Source organism: Pinus tabuliformis, chromosome 4_2 (genome assembly GCF_031772625.1).
Source record: "Pinus tabuliformis cultivar Carrire ecotype Pingquan chromosome 4_2, CPIR1, whole genome shotgun sequence".
Lineage (NCBI taxonomy): Eukaryota > Viridiplantae > Streptophyta > Pinopsida > Pinales > Pinaceae > Pinus > Pinus tabuliformis.
Genome location: NC_142304.1, coordinates 36,536,886 through 36,555,973, shown reverse-complemented (window position 1 = coordinate 36,555,973; position 19,088 = coordinate 36,536,886).

Here is a 19,088-nt window from a genome sequence, read left to right as displayed (position 1 = left end):
CTACCATTTTCCTCCACTTTTCCTTATCTTTTCTTCACTTTTGCCTCATTCTCACCATAAAACCTCTCAGATCATTACATTCAGTGTCAATAAGCATGATCAAGCAAGTTTTGCTAATGGATGACTATTTGTTTAGTTTTTGACTTACTTGCAGGAATCCCGCAGCTATCTGATGATCCCGCAGCTATCTGAAGATCCTGCAGCCTTTTTGTTAAACACTATGATCCACGTGTCGGTTTGCTAGACGGGCCACATGGGCACTCAGGTATCAGTGTGCTCGAGGTTCCTGTCCCATTGTTCCAGCCATCCACGTCACTTTCACCCATGGTCAAAGCTGGTTTAGCCATGGTCAACTCAAGGTGGTTTAAACGGTGTTTGAGAGCTGTTTGGTCACGTCACCTTAAATGGTGATCTGTCTATGTTCTACAGATGGAAGAGGACGCAATCTAACATAGGATTTATTATCCATGTCGACAGAACCACTAAACTCGTCCACGCAGCCGTGATGTGTCAAAGGACCTTTAATACGCATACTGTTTTATTGTTTTTCTGTTAACTAGCTGTACGCGTAGGCTATCTTAGAAGCTCCTATAAATTGATGCGTCTGCGTACGCTCAAAGAACTTTTGGATTAGTTGTAATTTGCTGCACTTGTGTTGAACTTAGAAGCTTTTGTGAACTCTGTTTTCTAGTGCTATTCCAGCACTCTGTTTTGTAAACTTTTTGCAAATGGAGAAATCAATATAGCACTGTTTTGAAGCTTCCAGATCGTTGAGTTCTCTTGTGGCTGAATGAACAGAGGGCCCCTGCTCATCTCAGCCTTTGTAAAGTATTTCATGTGCAGCATTTCATTATTTTCTTATTTATTTCCTTAAGCATGTATAGTTTCATTTACTTGTTTTCCTTTCTTTTCAGCTGATCAGTGTTATTTCTTTGCAGGTTTCTTTTAGCCCGGGATTTATTTTTATATGTGTTGTGTTTGCTTTACAGCTAATGGTATTTGAAGTTGACAATTCAAGTGCTGCCTTTTGTCTTTATAGTTAGTTTTTAATCTTATTTCTCAAAGAGCTGTTAATATACATGAATGATCTTCATCATAAACTGTTATCTTTTAAGATCAAAATATCACTAACTTGCAGCTTGTTTGGGTGCTTTTTGGACTGTTCTTAAGCTACTTTCTTTCCGTACTTTACACAGTACATGTGCTTTGAAGTATCGAGTTAGAAAGAGTAAATCATTACCACTAGTCTTTAAAGTAGAAGTTTTGATTTTAAAGTGCTTCCTAGACTATTTCCTCACTACTTTCTAATCATGCTTTCCATAGTACATATGGTTGAAGTAGAGAATTAGAAATAGCAAATTATTATCATTAGTCTTTCAAGCATATTTTTCTCACTTTTATAATTCCACTTAAGCTACTTTCTTTCTGTGCTTTACACAGTACATGTGCTTTGAGGCATCGAGTTAGAGAGAGATAATCTTTATTCTTGGGTTTTAAAAGTGATTCTCTTTTCTTTTATTAGCAGCAACTTGAACGGTGTCTAGTGCCATTGGTAGTGGTCATTTGCTTTCAAGTTTATTTCAAGTCATTTCAATTCATTTATTCTTTCCAAGCATTTCCTTTCAAGCAATTAGTTAGAGATCACTCCACACACACTTCCACTCATTTAGAATTCACTCTACACACACACCATCACTCACTTGTTTATAAATTCTCACTCCATCTTAGGAACATAATTAACCACAACAACACCCCCCAACGATAAGAAAAACTCTAAGAGGTTACTTAAGTACATATAGTACACCCTCACTTCATCAGCTTACGAGCCCCGGGTTGACAATAAATACTAGCAATTTAGATAACACTAAATTGACTAAACATTTTGGCGCCGTTGCCGGGGAAGTGAAATTAAGTAGCCATATTCTTAGAAGAAAAAAAATATAAAAAAAAAACTTCAAGAAAAGAAGTTAATAACCTATCTAAGTATGCTCTCCTCTTGCACTTTGAAGTGAGCTGGAGGATCAAAAAGGAGAAAGTTATTGATCTAATAGTTTCTTGAGTATGCTCTCTTCTTGCACCTAGAGTGAACTGGAAGATCAGAAAAAGAACTATTTAACTTGACTTGAAGATAAAATAAAAATGACATGCATAGAGCTAGAGATTCTAGGGGAAGGTTTTTAGCTAGAGCTCGAAGTTCAATTTTTACAAGTCCATCTGCTTCAAGAAATAGACAAGAGACACCTCCCTTATCTCCAACCGAAACTCCTAGTCCTGAAATTCAAGAGCCAAGAGTTGACTCTCCTATACCTTCTATTGAGTTTGAACTAGGAAGAGACTCTTCTCTTTCTCCTACCAGAAAACCAATTGTAATTGAAGAAATAGACTCACCTGAAGAGGAAGGAGAAATCTCTTCTCATTCACCCTTTGTAGAAGAACCAGAAGATTTTGAAATCCCTAGGAGAATCATCATGGCAGAAGAAGAAGGAGGAGGTAGAGGTAGAGGAGGAGGAGGAGGAAATAACAATAACAATGGAGGAGGTAGAGGTCCCATTGGAGGAAATAGAGATGGGGATAACACATTTGGGTTTCCCATTGTTGATGAGGACTCCCGAGCCACCATGAAAAACATATCACCATCCGTTCTCCCAAATTTTCATGGATTAAGAACTGAGGACCCTGAAACATTCTTGTTTGAATTTGAAGTTGTGTGTCGAACTTATGACTATCTAGATGATACTCAGAAACTCAAACTGTTCCCATCAACATTAAAAGATCAAGCTTTGAAATGGTTCATGGGGTTACTTACTCAGTCCATTAGGACCTGGGATGAAATGAAACAAACCTTTTTGGATAGGTATTTGGACTATTGTATGCCTACTAATCATAAGGATGAGGTTTTTAAAATGATGCAAAAAGAAGATGAGAGCTTAGAAGATTTACTTGAGAGATTTCAATATAATTTAAAAAGAGCAAAAATGAACACCTTGGATGAAGAGACCTTAAAAGCCCTCTTATTAAAAGCCATTAGGGATGAATGGATAGATATCCTAAACATGATGGGGAAAGGGGATATTTCCCAACTTCCTCTCAGTGATATAGCAGAACTATGTACCCATCTCTCAAGAGGCAAATCAAAAACTCAAAAAGGGCCTAGAGATCCTTCTCTCCTTAGGGCAAATAAATCTGCAACAGGATCAGTGAGTAGGGCTGAAATCGGTAATATGCTAGATGAATTTAAAACTGACATCTTAGGGAGTCTTAGTGAACAAATTGATACCCTTAAGATTCAGAATAAACAAAAAGCAGAAGCCGAGGCTATGACCATCTTTTGCCCGAAGTGTAGAAAGAAGCATGCTTTAAGGGAATGTCCCTTGGAAGCACAAGTTGTGGAAACCTGTGTAATTTGCTCAGAAACTCATGAGACCAAGGAATGTCCTTCAATCCCTGGCCTCAAAGCAGTGTTTCAAGAAGATCCAAGTACGCTTGAATCTCTTTGTTTTGTTGCAAGAAGACCTTGGCAGGGGCAGCAAAATCAAGGGTTTAACAACTCTATGAATTTCCAGCCCCCACCAAATTGGAATCCTTGGCAACAACCTTAGTCACAACCACAAAATCCTTTCCAAGCATGGTTGCAAAGCATGCAAATGCAAAATCCTTATGGGAGATTTGCCCAATTCTATCAATATCCTCAATCCTTTCAGAATCAGCAAGCTCCCCAACTTCCAAATCAAGGTCAACAACTGTCATTACCATTCCCTCAACAACAACAACCTCCTCCACAAAATCAAAATTCTCAACTCTTGTTACAATCTCAGCAGAGGCCAAATCAACTTCCCTCTCAACCTCAACCAAACCCCAATAATAGGAATCCTCAAAATGCTTATGTGATGGAAGGTCAACCACTTATGGAAGGTCAACCATTCCCTACCTATATGGTTGTCCCTCTCAATGAGGTCCAACTCAGATCAGGTAGAATCCTAGACCAACCTTCTACAAGTGCTCAACAACCAAGCATTTCTGAGGAAGAATCTCTCAAAGCCAATAAGGGTTCTGAAGTATCCCTTCAAAACCCAAGCATTAAAGAAAAAGAAAAAGAATCAACTCCCTTAGTAGAGCAACCCACATCTTCAGCTATTCCTCCTTTTCCTGAAAGATTGCAAATTGATAAAGGAGTGGAGAAACAGATTTGGTTGCCTGACTATAGCTTTCTAGATGAATTGAAAAATGTCTGTATCAAGATTCCCTTGTTAACAGCCATTAAGGAGATTCCCATTCTAGCAAAGACAATAAAGGAGATGAGTTTGAAAAAAACAATAAAAAGAACCAGAGACACAAAAAGGATACATCTAGTTGGAAAAATTGCAGACATTATGATGGGTAAAATTACCATGCAAAAATATGTAGATCCCGGTAGCCCTATTGTTAAAACTCACATTAATGGGGTTGAAATCCCAAATACCTTGATTGACTTAGGAGCCGCTATCAACATTATGAGTAGGCAGACCATGGATCAGTTAAAACTTCCTAACCTTCTCTTTACACCTACTTTGCTGCAACTTGCAGACAGATCAATCATTAAACCTGATGGTGTATTGGAAGACATTCTAGTCTCACTAGACTCTTGGGAATATCCAGTTGATTTTATGATTTTAACTCCCAAGAACAATCTAGGAGGACATCCTCTTATTCTAGGAAGACCTTGGCTGGCCACAGCTGATGCTTTCATAAGTTGTAGGTCGAGAGACATGTATATATCAGATGGTAATTCTACCAAGAAATTCAACTTGTATCCTCCCACAAAAGCAATAACAGAAATAGGAGAAGATGAGTGGATTGATGATGAGGATACTCTTCAACCTGTTCTAACCATCTCTGAAATCAGTGAGGACAGTCAAATTCTAAATACATTAGAAAATTTTGAGGCACCTTTAGGATATGACTCTTCACAATTCCAGTTAGATGCAGATATTGAATATCTTTCCTCTAGACAGATGTCTCTCTTGTCAATGGAAGAGTTTGGTAGTTCTACAGTTGATGTCTTTCCAGGAAAAACATTAAATATTAACAAGAACTTGGAAAGACTACAACAAGAAGAATTAACTAAACTGTTGCAAAAACATTCCACTGCCTTAGCATGGGAATATACTGACATGAAAGGAATCGACCCTAAGACTTGTATTCATCATATTTACATTGAAGAAAACAACAGACCTATTAGGCAGCCACAAAGACGGATGAATCCAAATCTTAGGGAAATTGTGAAAGAAGAACTTCAGAAATTGCTCAAGGTAAACTTCATTTACCCCATTTCAGATAGCCAATGGGTTTCTCCCTTGGTTATAGTGCCCAAAAAGAATGGTAAATGGAGAGTTTGCATTGACTATCGAGAATTGAACAAAGCAACCTTAAAGGATCATTTTCCTCTACCTTTTATTGATCAGGTATTAGACACTTTAGCAGGTAAAAAGTATTTCTCATTCTTGGATGGTTTTAGTGGTTACAATCAAATTCAGGTAGCACCTGAAGATCAAGACAAAACCACCTTTACTTGTCCTTGGGGGACTTTTGCCTATCGAGTACTCCCTTTTGGTTTGTGCAATGCACCTGCTACATTTCAAAGGGCTGTACTAGGAATCTTTTCAGATCTGATTCATGATTGTGTAGAGGTATACATGGACGATTTCACAGTCTATGGTAATACATTTGGAGAAGCTTTGGCAAATTTGGAAAAAGTACTGGTGAGATGTAAGGAAACAAATCTTTCTTTAAGTCATGAAAAGTGTTTTATGATGTTTACTGAAGGGATTGTTTTAGGACATCATATTTCAGGAGATGGAATCAAAGTTGAGTGGTATGTTGAGTCTTGAAAATGTCATTCATTTCCATTACACTTTCACTATTATGTTCATTATATCACCTCCATTTCACCTCCATTTCACTACTATGTCACCACATTCATCCCACTTTCATTATCATTGGGCTACCTTTATGTTTTTCCAATATTTATTATTTCTAAGCCTTTTAAGTGAATTTGTGGTTAAACATTAGAAAATAATGTGCATATGCTTATACCTAACCAATGGGTTGAGTTTGTTGACATGTGTAGGTTGAAAGGAGACTTCTAGAAGACCCTTATGTGGCACTCTAAGGCCAAATTCGAATTTGGTTGGAAAGAATCATGGGATCATGAGGATATGTGTCACATCTCCTAATTGTATTGTAACTCTAAAAGACATGTGTCTTATCAGTTCCTATTTTGATTAGGACTCTAGAGGTAGAGGGAGAGATTCATGGTTTATCATTAATGAGAAGGCTCTCATCTTTTTGTATAAATAGGAGGTCTCTCTCCTTCATTAGTTAGTCTTTTTAGTCTCTTTTTAGTCTCTCTTTGGAGAGCTTTGTTGTACTTTGCACTTTTGAAGAAATTGAATAAAGCTTTGATGTTCTCAACATGGAAGGAGATGTGAAGTAGATGTCATGGAGCATATTAGGATGTAAGTAGATTAGATTTCATTTTGTAAATATTGCTTTGTAGAATGTAAGGTAGATTAGATTTTCATTCATGCAATTTTAAGTATGCTTTGATTTCATAGGTAGAAGGGGGCCCCTGCCTTGTACAGTTTGAATTATTGCATTTTATTTTCTCCCGGGATTTGTTTTTATGTTTATGTATTTGCTTTACAAACTAATGGTATTTGAAGTTGACAGGTTCAAGTTGCTGCCTTTGTTTTTATAGCTGATTTTTAATTTTATTTCTCAAAGAGCTGCTAACACATAAATGATCTTCATCATAAATTGTTATATTTTAAGATCAAAATATCACTAACTTGCAGCTGGCTTTGAGTGCTTTTCAGACTGTTCTTTCACTACTTTCTAACCATACTTTGCATAGTACATATGGCTGAAGTAGAGAGTTAGAAAGAGCAAAATATTATTACTAGTCTTTAAAGTAGATTTTTGGTTTTAAGTGCTTCTTAGACTAATCTTTCACTACTTTCTAATCATACTTTGCATAGTACATATGGCTGAAGTAGAGAATTAGAAAGAGCAAAATATTATCATTAGTCTTTAAAGCAGATTTTTCTCACTTTTCTAATTCAACTTAAGCTACTTTCTATCCGTGCTTTACACAGTACATGTGCTTAGAAGCATCGAGTTAGAGAGAGATAATCTTTATCTTTGGTTTTTAGAGAGAGATAATATTTTGCTCTTTCTAACTCTCTACTTCAGCCATATGTACATATGGCTGAAGTAGAGAATTAGAAAGAGCAAAATATTATCATTAGTCTTTAAAGCAGATTTTTCTCACTTTTCTAATTCAACTTAAGCTACTTTCTATCCGTGCTTTACACAGTACATGTGCTTAGAAGCATCGAGTTAGAGAGAGATAATCTTTATCTTTGGTTTTAAAAGTGACTTTCTTTTCTTTTATTTGCAGCAGCATGAATGGTGTCTAGTGCCATTGGAAGTGGTCATTTACTTTCAAGTCATTTCAAGTTCTTTGCTTTCAGTTTCATTTCAAGTTATTTCTTTCAAGCTCTTTCTTTGCAAGTTTAAAAGTTTGATTACTTTCTAGACTTATTTCTAACTACTTCCTAATCGTGCTTTACACAGCACATGTGTTTGAAGCAGAGTTTTAGGAAGAGTTGAACATTATAACTGGTCTTTAAAGTGGTTTTTCTTACTTGTCACCTTAGAGCTTGACTACTTTTTGGACTTATTTCTGACTACTTCTTAATCGTGCTTTACACAGCACATGTGTTTGAAGCAGAGTTTTAGGAAGAGTTGAACATAAACTATAAAACAACGAAGTAAGAGAAAGGTTAACTAAGCACATATAGTGCACCACACTTCATCAGTTTACGATACCCGGATTGATAATTTATGTAGAGCAATTTAAGACATTAAATTGACTACCTCTATTTTACACCTATTTGTCTACCATTTTCCTCCACTTTTCCTTATCTTTTCTTCACTTTTGCCTCATTCTCACCATAAAACCTCTCAGATCATTACATTCAGTGTCAATAAGCATGATCAAGCAAGTTTTGCTAATGGATGACTATTTGTTTAGTTTTTGACTTACTTGCAGGAATCCCGCAGCTATCTGATGATCCCGCAGCTATCTGAAGATCCTGCAGCCTTTTTGTTAAACACTATGATCCACGTGTCGGTTTGCTAGACGGGCCACATGGGCACTCAGGTATCAGTGTGCTCGAGGTTCCTGTCCCATTGTTCCAGCCATCCACGTCACTTTCACCCATGGTCAAAGCTGGTTTAGCCACGGTCAACTCAAGGTGGTTTAAACGGTGTTTGAGAGCTGTTTGGTCACGTCACCTTAAATGGTGATCTGTCTATGTTCTACAGATGGCAGAGGATGCAATCTAACATAGGATTTATTATCCATGTCGACAGAACCACTAAACTCGTCCACGTAGCCGTGATGTGTCAAAGGACCTTTAATACGCATACTGTTTTATTGTTTTTCTGTTAACTAGCTGTACGCGTAGGCTATCTTAGAAGCTCCTATAAATTGATGCGTCTGCGTACGCTCAAAGAACTTTTGGATTAGTTGTAATTTGCTGCACTTGTGTTGAACTTAGAAGCTTTTGTGAACTCTGTTTTCTAGTGCTATTCCAGCACTCTGTTTTGTAAACTTTTTGCAAATGGAGAAATCAATATAGCACTGTTTTGAAGCTTCCAGATCTTTGAGTTCTCTTGTGGCTGAATGAACAGAGGGCCCCTGCTCATCTCAACCTTTGTAAAGTATTTCATGTGCAGCATTTCATTATTTTCTTATTTATTTCCTTAAGCATGTATAGTTTCATTTACTTGTTTTCCTTTCTTTTCAGCTGATCAGTGTTATTTCTTTGCAGGTTTCTTTTAGCCTGGGATTTATTTTTATATGTGTTGTGTTTGCTTTACAGCTAATGGTATTTGAAGTTGACAATTCAAGTGCTGCCTTTTGTCTTTATAGTTAGTTTTTAATCTTATTTCTCAAAGAGCTGTTAATATACATGAATGATCTTCATCATAAACTGTTATCTTTTAAGATCAAAATATCACTAACTTGCAGCTTGTTTGGGTGCTTTTTGGACTGTTCTTAAGCTACTTTCTTTCCGTACTTTACACAGTACATGTGCTTTGAAGTATCGAGTTAGAAAGAGTAAATCATTACCACTAGTCTTTAAAGTAGAAGTTTTGATTTTAAAGTGCTTCCTAGACTATTTCCTCACTACTTTCTAATCATGCTTTCCATAGTACATATGGTTGAAGTAGAGAATTAGAAATAGCAAATTATTATCATTAGTCTTTCAAGCATATTTTTCTCACTTTTATAATTCCACTTAAGCTACTTTCTTTCCGTGCTTTACATAGTACATGTGCTTTGAGGCATCGAGTTAGAGAGAGATAATCTTTATTCTTGGGTTTTAAAAGTGATTCTCTTTTCTTTTATTAGCAGCAACTTGAACGGTGTCTAGTGCCATTGGTAGTGGTCATTTGCTTTCAAGTTTATTTCAAGTCATTTCAATTCATTTATTCTTTCCAAGCATTTCCTTTCAAGCAATTAGTTAGAGATCACTCCACACACACTTCCACTCATTTAGAATTCACTCTACACACACACCATCACTCACTTGTTTATAAATTCTCACTCCATCTTAGGAACATAATTAACCACAACAACACCCCCCAACGATAAGAAAAACTCTAAGAGGTTACTTAAGTACATATAGTACACCCTCACTTCATCAGCTTACGAGCCCCGGGTTGACAATAAATACTAGCAATTTAGATAACACTAAATTGACTAAACAGAAGGTCATTGATGTATACCTGTTGCCGGAAGTGAGAAACTTGCCATTGAGGCATGCAAGCTTCAAAGTACTGAAGGGGGTGTTCCTAGATCAACTCCTTGGATAATGAGCTGATGTCGACACGGAGCGATCCGTCAAAGGAGGGCCTTAATGAATCCCACATCAGTGACACGGAACGGAGCTAGTGATTGTGATGAGGTGAAAACAAACTGTGATGTATGATTCAGGGTGGCGGTCATGAAGTGGATGAAGGATAATGTATGGCAGTGGATGGGACACGGTTGACTCTTTGCAGAACCACATCTCTTGAACATATAATGACACTGATGTGATGGATTGGTAGCATTACCCCAATTGTGGATGGTGTGGCGAGGACCATGGTTATGAGACCGGTGAATGAAACAACCCAACCCGATGTGATACGGAGGACAAAGTGTCATGTTCAAGAGCGACTTGCTACCATTAATGCTGTGAGGTTCTCCCAATTTTTCCCCAGTCATTGCTGACCAGTACCTCTTTATTTTTGTCAAGCTTGAGGAGGATAACATATGCTTGTTCTATAACCTGCCCTTCGGGCAAGCTCATCGCTATGTTTTAACGAGCCTAGCGATAGGGAAACTCGTTCTCGTCTAAAGACAAGTTTGTCGCTATTTAATCATTTTAACGAGTCTAACGACAAGGAAAACTTGGTCCTTTTCATTTTTAGAGAGTCTGAAAAGGTACGAAAAGTTAACTCCAAAATTCCTTTTTCGTCTTCTAATCCCTTAAGTCCGAAAAAGTATAAAACCATACAGAAGGGATGAATTTTCGATTTTTTTAACGAGCCGAACAAAACAAGCGCTCGATCTTTTTGTGCAATAATCCCTCAGGTCCAAAAAGATTAAAATCTAGAGGAGGGATAGCTCTTCCGGTCCTTTTAACGAGCTGGAAGGCCAAAACTCGGCAAACTTTTCATATTTTACGAGTCAGTGAAAAGAGCTCAAAGAAGACTCGTCTTTTGAGGAACGAGTGATAAACAGGGATAGCAGCAGATTCCAGGTACAGGTTGGAATTTTCCAATCACGGCAGTGTCACAAGGATGGCTAAGTGAAATCACTCTTCGCAGCTGTTCCTCAAAATAGGTAAACAAACATATGGAGATGAACGATTGGCCAAATGAACGGATGGAGGTGATGGCATACAAACACGACCAAGGGCTTTTAATATGGCTTTCAAAGGTTACTTTTCTCAATGGTTATTTACCGGTTCATTTTTTCTGAGTGAGCTTGAACTGCTAGGGAAAGATTGCTCACAATTTATGTTTATTTTTTAACGAGCATGAACTCTACACAAAAACTGCTCGATTCTTGCGTTTATTTTTTAACGAGCATGAACATTGCTAAAACTGCTCAATTCTTGCGTTTATTTTTTAACGAGCATGAACATTGCTAAAACTGCTCAAAGATATGTTTGCATGCCCCCAGCATAATAATGCAAATCGAGGTGCATGCCCCCCAAGCTTCATTGCATTCAACTTTGTTGGTTGGAATGAAGGTTTACCTTTGAGATCTGGAAAGGGGATCGTTTCATTTTTTAATGAGGTTGACATAGTAAAAGAACTATCCTCATTGCTCACTGTATTTACAGTATTCGATAGAAAATCGAAAACTGAAGGATGATAAAGGTTATTTTGAGTATCTTCCCCACAACCCGGGAGAAGTGAACGATGGTGGGAATCATTCCATGGTGCCCCGTCAATTACCATTGATTGGACTATTCCTTTGTCGGTTCCATGCACTCGCGACCAAGGACTTAAAGGGGTGCCATATTCTCTAGACCTATCTATCCAAACGCTTGATGAGCGTTGATTTGGGGTTGCCCCCCAGGCCAAGAAAATTGATTGCTACAATACTTCCATTGGGCTTGGGGACAAAACCTTTGCATGATCCATGCTGATATCGTTTTCTGACATCTTTTGTGCGGAAGATATCATATTGCAGGTTCCTACTGTCGCCACTTCTCCCACAATGAATGTTGGCGGAAGGGTGAAAGTTCCCATTAATGTAGGATCTTTTAGTAGGCCTACTCCGATATTTTGAAACGAATGGTCGCTTCCATGGATCAGAGGAACGCTTCCTGTAACTTGTGAACCATTAGGGAGGAAATTTTGTTGGTCAATGATCGTAATCCCTCCTTGAAAGGGGAATGCGATTTTCCTAAAATAGGTCGACACAACAGCTTCCATGGCATAAATCCATGGTCTTCCCAGTAGGATGTTATAGTCAAGATTGCCATCGATGACTTCAACATCTATTTCTACTGTTTTTCCCCCTAGTTCAACTTTCAAGTTACTAAGGATACCGTAAGGGGTATATGTCCTTCCGTTGAATGCTTTTAATGTTGTCGATGATCGCGACAAGGTTGGAGATCCTAAAGTTTTCCAGCAACTCATCGACATAATACATGTCGATGCCCCTTCATCAATAATTGTTCGATGAATAGTTTTGTTGAGGGCTTTCACTTGGACGAGGAAAGCTAGTTGAGCTGGTAACTGAGGATCATATCCTTTGTGATCAAAGGATACAAGATTGGAATCTTTAGGATCCACCCCACCAATTGCTGATAACAATGCCTGCCTTTAGGATGGGCAATTTTGTCGTACTTCAAGAGTTGACATAGCAGACGGCGATTGCGCCAAATCTTCCACTATATTATAATGTTTTGCCGCTCTGGCACGAGGATTAAATGTCGACTTGTGTACTACTCCCTTTGGCGGTTTTATTGTTAATTCATGTGTGATGGGGGGTACAACTTCTGCCGAAGTTGGTGTCGAACTGCTAGGTTGATCTTTACCTTTATCGTTCGACACCTGTGGATTCCCGTAATCTTTGTTCCTTGTCGAAATCAAAGCATCATTCTGTTGCTTCGATATCGATAACATAAGCACTTGTGACGGTGAAGCATTTCCACTACCAACCAGATTTTTTCCTCGATCGGGAAACGGATCAGTTAACACAGCTGGAGTTTGCGAACTCTTTAAGAATCTTTTTAGATCAGCTTTGTATGGACATTCTCTCGTCCAGTGATCCTCATCACATATCTGACACCCATAAGGTGGTTTCCTATCTCGAGGAGGGCTTGAAGAAGTTTTTCGAGGAGATGACTCTCCTTGTTTCTTCTTCTTCCCTTTGTTTTGATTTTTCTTGCTTCCTGGTTGATTGGTTTCTTTGCCCTTATCTGTCGATACGGCATTTACTCCCGAAGCAAGAACTTCTTCATGCGCATTTTGGTTCGAATCCTTACGGGCCTTCTTTTGATGGGTCCTTTTCGGATTCGTGTTTGCCGTGCCAATCACGCCATCGCCGGCATGAGAGTCACTATTTGATTTAGGAGGAGGAGGGATTGAAAATTCTTGTCTAGGGGCGTCTGGTATTTTGTCATAGAGCGTGCCGGACTGAGTATATACTAAGTCCAAATATTGTGCACGAGCAATAACCTGCTCTTCTGTTACGACTCCCCCCTTCGCCACATCTTCCGTTATGGCCGGAAGTAACGACTTTATAAACCACTCAGCTAAAAGCTGATCAGGAACGTATGTTTTAACCATTCTTCGTCGACGTCGCCACTCATGTATATGATCTGATATATGAGTTGCGGTTGTCTGTTTGAAGTTAGTCAATATTTCTGTTCCCATTTCATACCTTATTGGTAATTGAAAGTGGGTTAAGAATGTCGTGGCAAGGGAGCTAAAATTGTCGAACGAAGCTCTTGGCAATTCTATATACCATTTCGCCGCTGGACCTGTCAATGTCCTCTGAAAGAGGCGAAGCCTTATCGAATCATCATTTAAAGTGTTCGATGAACACCATAGATGAAATGTCATCACATGATTCGACGGGTCTTCACCTGGATTTCCATTGAATTTAGGAATGTTGGATGGAAGTTTGTGCGGAATCACTGGCCACCATGGGGCGTAAGCAATTGGATCATTGGTTAACCGATGTAAATCAGGCAACTCTAAAGTTGCCACGAATGGTAACTGTTGATTCAAGTTAGGTGAAGCGTAACCAGGGTACGATGGAATCGCCTGAACAGTTGGTCTTTGCATACCAGCATAATGGAGTTGATGTTGGTATGACTGATACGGTTGATGGACTTGACCACTATAAAGTGGTTGATTTTGACCATTCTGGATATATGGTTGTCCAGTATTCGCAAAGATTTTCTGTTCAGAACCTTGGTACACTTGCTGGAATTGTGACTGTTGGTATTGCACTATCCATGGTTGCGATACCATGGGTTGTTGTGCTACACTAACCATTGGACCAAGATGTGGGGTACTTGTACCCGATTGTACTTGTGTTGCCCCACCAGTAGGCGATTGTGGTTGGGTCGCAGGGTCAAGGGGCTGTTGCATGAGAACCTGAGAAATCTGAGGTTGACGTACAACAGGCATCGTTTGAACTTGCGACACGGTTACAATAGCCGGTGTAGTTGGGATGTTCGTCACAGGTACACACTGTTGCATAGAATATACAACTCTTGGTGGATGGGATAGCATAGGTACCCAACTACTCGTTGCAATTCCACCATAACTTGAGTAAGGTTGAGAACTCCCGTATGGGTACCCTCCCGGAGGGGGTAATGAAAAGGCATACTGCCCCCCATACGGTGGTAATCCAGAACTCAAGGCAATTGATTGTCCTGGAGGACTGGATGGCCTAAATTGATTCCCAAAAGGGTCAATTTGATGAGTCTCACCATAAGAGTTACCAGACATTACTCTGGAACAGACAGGAACAGACCATACTGTCGAGATAGTCCCTTGGTGGACTCCTTCTAGCGATTGAGAGCTAGTTGGGACAGATGGTATGCCGGCGAACATTGTTGGATTCGCAGCAGGTAATTCTGCTGTCGCCGTGTCATTTGACACAGTCCTAGATGTCGACGGTTGTTCAGACATTTTGAGTCTATCCAATTGATTGCCTAGTGATTCTACAGGAACTTCCACTGGTGATGGACAAACTTCGGTTGTAGCAGGAAATAGAGTGACCTCTACTCCAAAATGAATTGGAGTGGATACTTGCGGTTCCTCTATAATTTCCTCTATCGCAATCAGACCAGGTGGAAGAGGAAGACCGTCAGGTCCGTAAAAGATTTCCGGTGCCGAAGAAGGGGTTGTATCAACAGCGACAGATGTTTGAGGAACAAAACTCTCTGGACCAGTTACAGATGGAACTGGTTCAGTTTTCAAGTATTTGCCCCCAGACTAGGATCAGTATTACTGTCCTTCTGTGGCGGTTGAACTTCTTCTATAGAGGCAGGATTTCCGGAAATGTTTGGAGTAACCAGAATCTCAGATGTTGTCGGAACACTTGTTCTAACTTTTAAAGGAGATTTTGAACTGGTTTGACGAGCTCGCTTTGTCCGGATTGTTTTCGATTCCGGAGACAAAGAGGGTTGACTCGCAAGCCTCCGAGAACGGCGGATATTCAATTGACTTTCTTCCACGATTGCGGATTACTCGATCAACTAAAATATAAAGGGGAAAATTTGTGTTTCCGATTTGAATAAATTTTATTAGACGCTTTTAAACATAACTTTGCTTTTTCATGTTTTAAGAGTCGAGAAAAAGCTAAAGATGACTCTAGTCTCCTTCGATGTATTAATGAGCCTGAAGTGACAAATGCTCGGTTGGACCTTTTCAGTTATAGAGTTTGAAAAGGGCCAAAAGAAACTGCTCTGGAGATCTAGGCAGAGGGTGTGCCAAACTTTTCGCGAAACCACAGAATACGTTTTATGGTACGGGTGGTCGATCTTCGTGAATGCTGTGTTCACTGCATCGCGATCAGTAGGGCGGCCGACACGGCTTCCTATGGATAAAGGATAATTGCCTATAGGGGTCTCCCAATATATACGCGACGGTACGTGGGAGCACAAGTCCGTATTAGTGCCACCGACTCTCAGGAGGAATCACCCACCTTCGTAGAGATCGACAGTCACTATGTTTAACGACGCTGGAACACGTCTCTACCTAGACCTCTAGATGTTTGCGTTATGTTTCAAATGCATTGTTAGGTTCATTCAGTATATTTTAAGTTGATCTTTTTAAAGTTTGCCTTTCAAGGTTCACCACGAGATGTATATGACAAATTCCTAAATGCAGTCTAAGATGAGAAGCAAGCTTTTTCAAATCTTTTTGACTGATGAAAATCTTAACTACTGAGGGAGAAGAAAGGCAAATTCTTTTCACACAGTTCATACAGCACAAACTAATGCACTTTCTCCTAAATCATCATGCAAACTTTTTCAAATGCAAAATGCACAATGCATGTATTTTCTTTTCCTTTTCTTAATGTTGATGGATTACAAAAAGAAAGTGGTTATATAACTTTGATTTCGATTTAGAGCGAAAAAAAACAAGTTTGTCCAAAATCAAAAGACACCTTAAGATTCACTTGCTTAATCACTGGAAATACATGAAATCAAACCATACTGACGAAAGTAAAAATGACTAATCAGCTATGGACAGCAAACAAGCTAACTCTTTAGACCAGCAAAATGCCTAACACAGGTTCAGATCTAAAAGGCCAAAAGCATGACTAGTTTACTTTTCGTTATGGGAAATTGTAAATGAGTAAGAAATACAAAGAACAAGTACAATTTCGTTATATAACAGAGGCAGAATGATGGCAAGTAATATTGGTTTCAAAACAGGCACAAGACTGACACCTAGCAGCAAAACTAAGTGAAAACAGGCAAGAGAAAGGAGGAAACCCCAAATGCACTAGGCAAATTTGGGCCAACGCAGGCTCTGCACAGCCAAACTGGCTCTCAGCGCAGGTAGCCCTTTCGGGACCTGCGTTGCAAAGCAGGTAGCCTGTGTACTACCTGCTTTGGAAAACGAGAATTGCGTTTTCACAGTTTCCGGGTCATAATTTTCTCAAAAATGCACGGTTTTTGCTCAAATCAGAAGCAATCAGTCAAGCACACTCAAAGGGATGATTAGGAAGGTGCAAAGCTATCACTAAGAGCTTACAAGGATCCTTGTAGATCAGCTCTTCAAATCATGAATTTGCTCAGAAAATGAGCAAGAGTAGCTGCCCTCTACTTCGCTTTTGATATAGTCAAAAGCTTTTCGATTTGGTACTCTTTTGTTCAGGAAATGAATAGCAAAATACTACAAACACAATCAAACAGATACGATCCCCAGCGGAGTCGCCAGTTTGTTGTAGGGAAAAGTATCCGACTCGGATGACCCTATCCCACTCTATGGGTGACAGTTCCTTAGCAACAACTGTAAGACAAACTACTTAAGGTTTACTTCTTTATGAAAGCAAAAGAGAATGGAGAAAGCACTAACCGTTGCCTTGCGCTTAATGTCGAATCCAAACTCTTCTCTTTGGCCGCTTGCTCCTAGCTCTTTGTTCTTCTGCTCACCCAGCTATGATGAGATCCTGCAAAATAACAAAGAAGGAAACTACAAGAGGCATGCAATCATAACTGGTTCATGGATTAGTGTAAACCAAACATGCAATCATCACAATATATAATTGAAACAAGAGCACATAGAAGAACCTCAATAGCTTTTATTAATGAAGAAATAAAGGTTCTGAGAGTATTACAACCATTGAAGGCTCCAACCCAGCAACACCTCCCAGCAGAAAGAATTGCTCTTCTTCACCTCTCTCAAACAATCACCCAATAACTCAATAGTGAAACCAACAGCATATCATTACTTTGCACAAAATTCCAGCCTCCTGAGCTCATAGGAGAGAGCTCAATATATAGATGAATTGAGAAAGGATGAGTCAGCTTGCAACTGATGTGTAGCTGCCTTGTGTCCTCTCTCTCTTCAGTTAATCTTTAGTTGATCTTCAGTTCTTGAGTCCACTTGGAGAACCTTGCTTCCACTTGGAGAAACAGAGCCTCTGACTCATCACAAGGCAAAATACCTGATCCAAGTGTCATTTTTGGAAGATTCTAGAGCAATGACTCAGTGTGCCACTTGTCCCATCTCGCTCAGCGCAGGTGGCCTTTGTTCCACTTGCTTTGCAACGCAGGTACACCATGGAGCAACTGAGTTTCATCGCAGAAACACAGTGGAGCACCTGCTTTGATTTCAGGATTGCTTGTTTTTGAGTGTTTTCAGGTGGAGAACTGATCTGAGAGCTGTTGGTTTGCTGACTTTGTTCTTCTAGGGGTAGGAACATCATGTTTAGGGAACTTTGGATCCCTTGGATTATTGACAATTCATGTCTGTTGCTGTAAGGCACAAAATTGTCTATAACACATGTAGCTGAGACATAGTAAGAATTCGTAGATTTTCCTTTTCTTCTATTGCAGATACTTTAGATTCAAACTTGGGGGACAATGATCTTAGAACCTTTTCAACCACAATAGCCTATTTTATTTCTTCACCCAAATTTTTCATACAATTAACAACCTCATCTACTCGAAGAAAATAGTTGGCCACACTTTCATCATTATACATTTTGAGAGCCTCATACTGAATTCTGAGAGTTTGAAGTTTAGCACGCTTTACCTGTTCATCTCCTTCATAGCTTGTGACAATTTTGTCCCATATCTCTTTTGCGGATTTATAGTGCATTACCTTCATGAATTCTGATTGAGATATACATCCTAATAGAGTACTGACTGCTTTCGCATTTGTTTCATACTTCTTTTTCTCGGCGGCATCTGTAGGAGTAGCTGAAGGAAAAGCATAGCCTATCTCTACAATGTCCCAAACTTCTGTACCAAGAGATTGAAGATAGGCAGTAACTCTTACCTTCCAATAATTGAAGTTTGTCCCATCAAAAACCGGTGGCCTGATTGATGCTTCTCTCTCGTAGTTGCTCATGATGAACGATCTACCTTCAAGCGATCAAGCTTCTCTGAAGGACCTGCTCTGATACCAATTGTTGAATATAATACTGAGAGGGGGGTGAATCAGTATTATCTAATTCTTTTAATAAATCTTCCTTATTTGTTCTTTGAATTATTTTTGCATATCAGTACTATAAAATAATGAGCATGAACAAGGAAAAACAGATAGTCACACCAAAGAACACAAGATGTAAGGTGGAAACCCAATGTGGGTGAAAACCACCTGCTGCAATATGTCTCTATCTTCTTTCAAATTAGAAACTTTTTACAATGATTTTATACTGGTGCAGTCCTTTACCAGTACGCAGGCTGCAACCTGCAGAGAGCTACAACCCTCTCTCTCTCGTTTTCCAGTCTCTCCTGGAAGGGAGCTACAACCCCCTACTTCTTTTCATAAAGCAT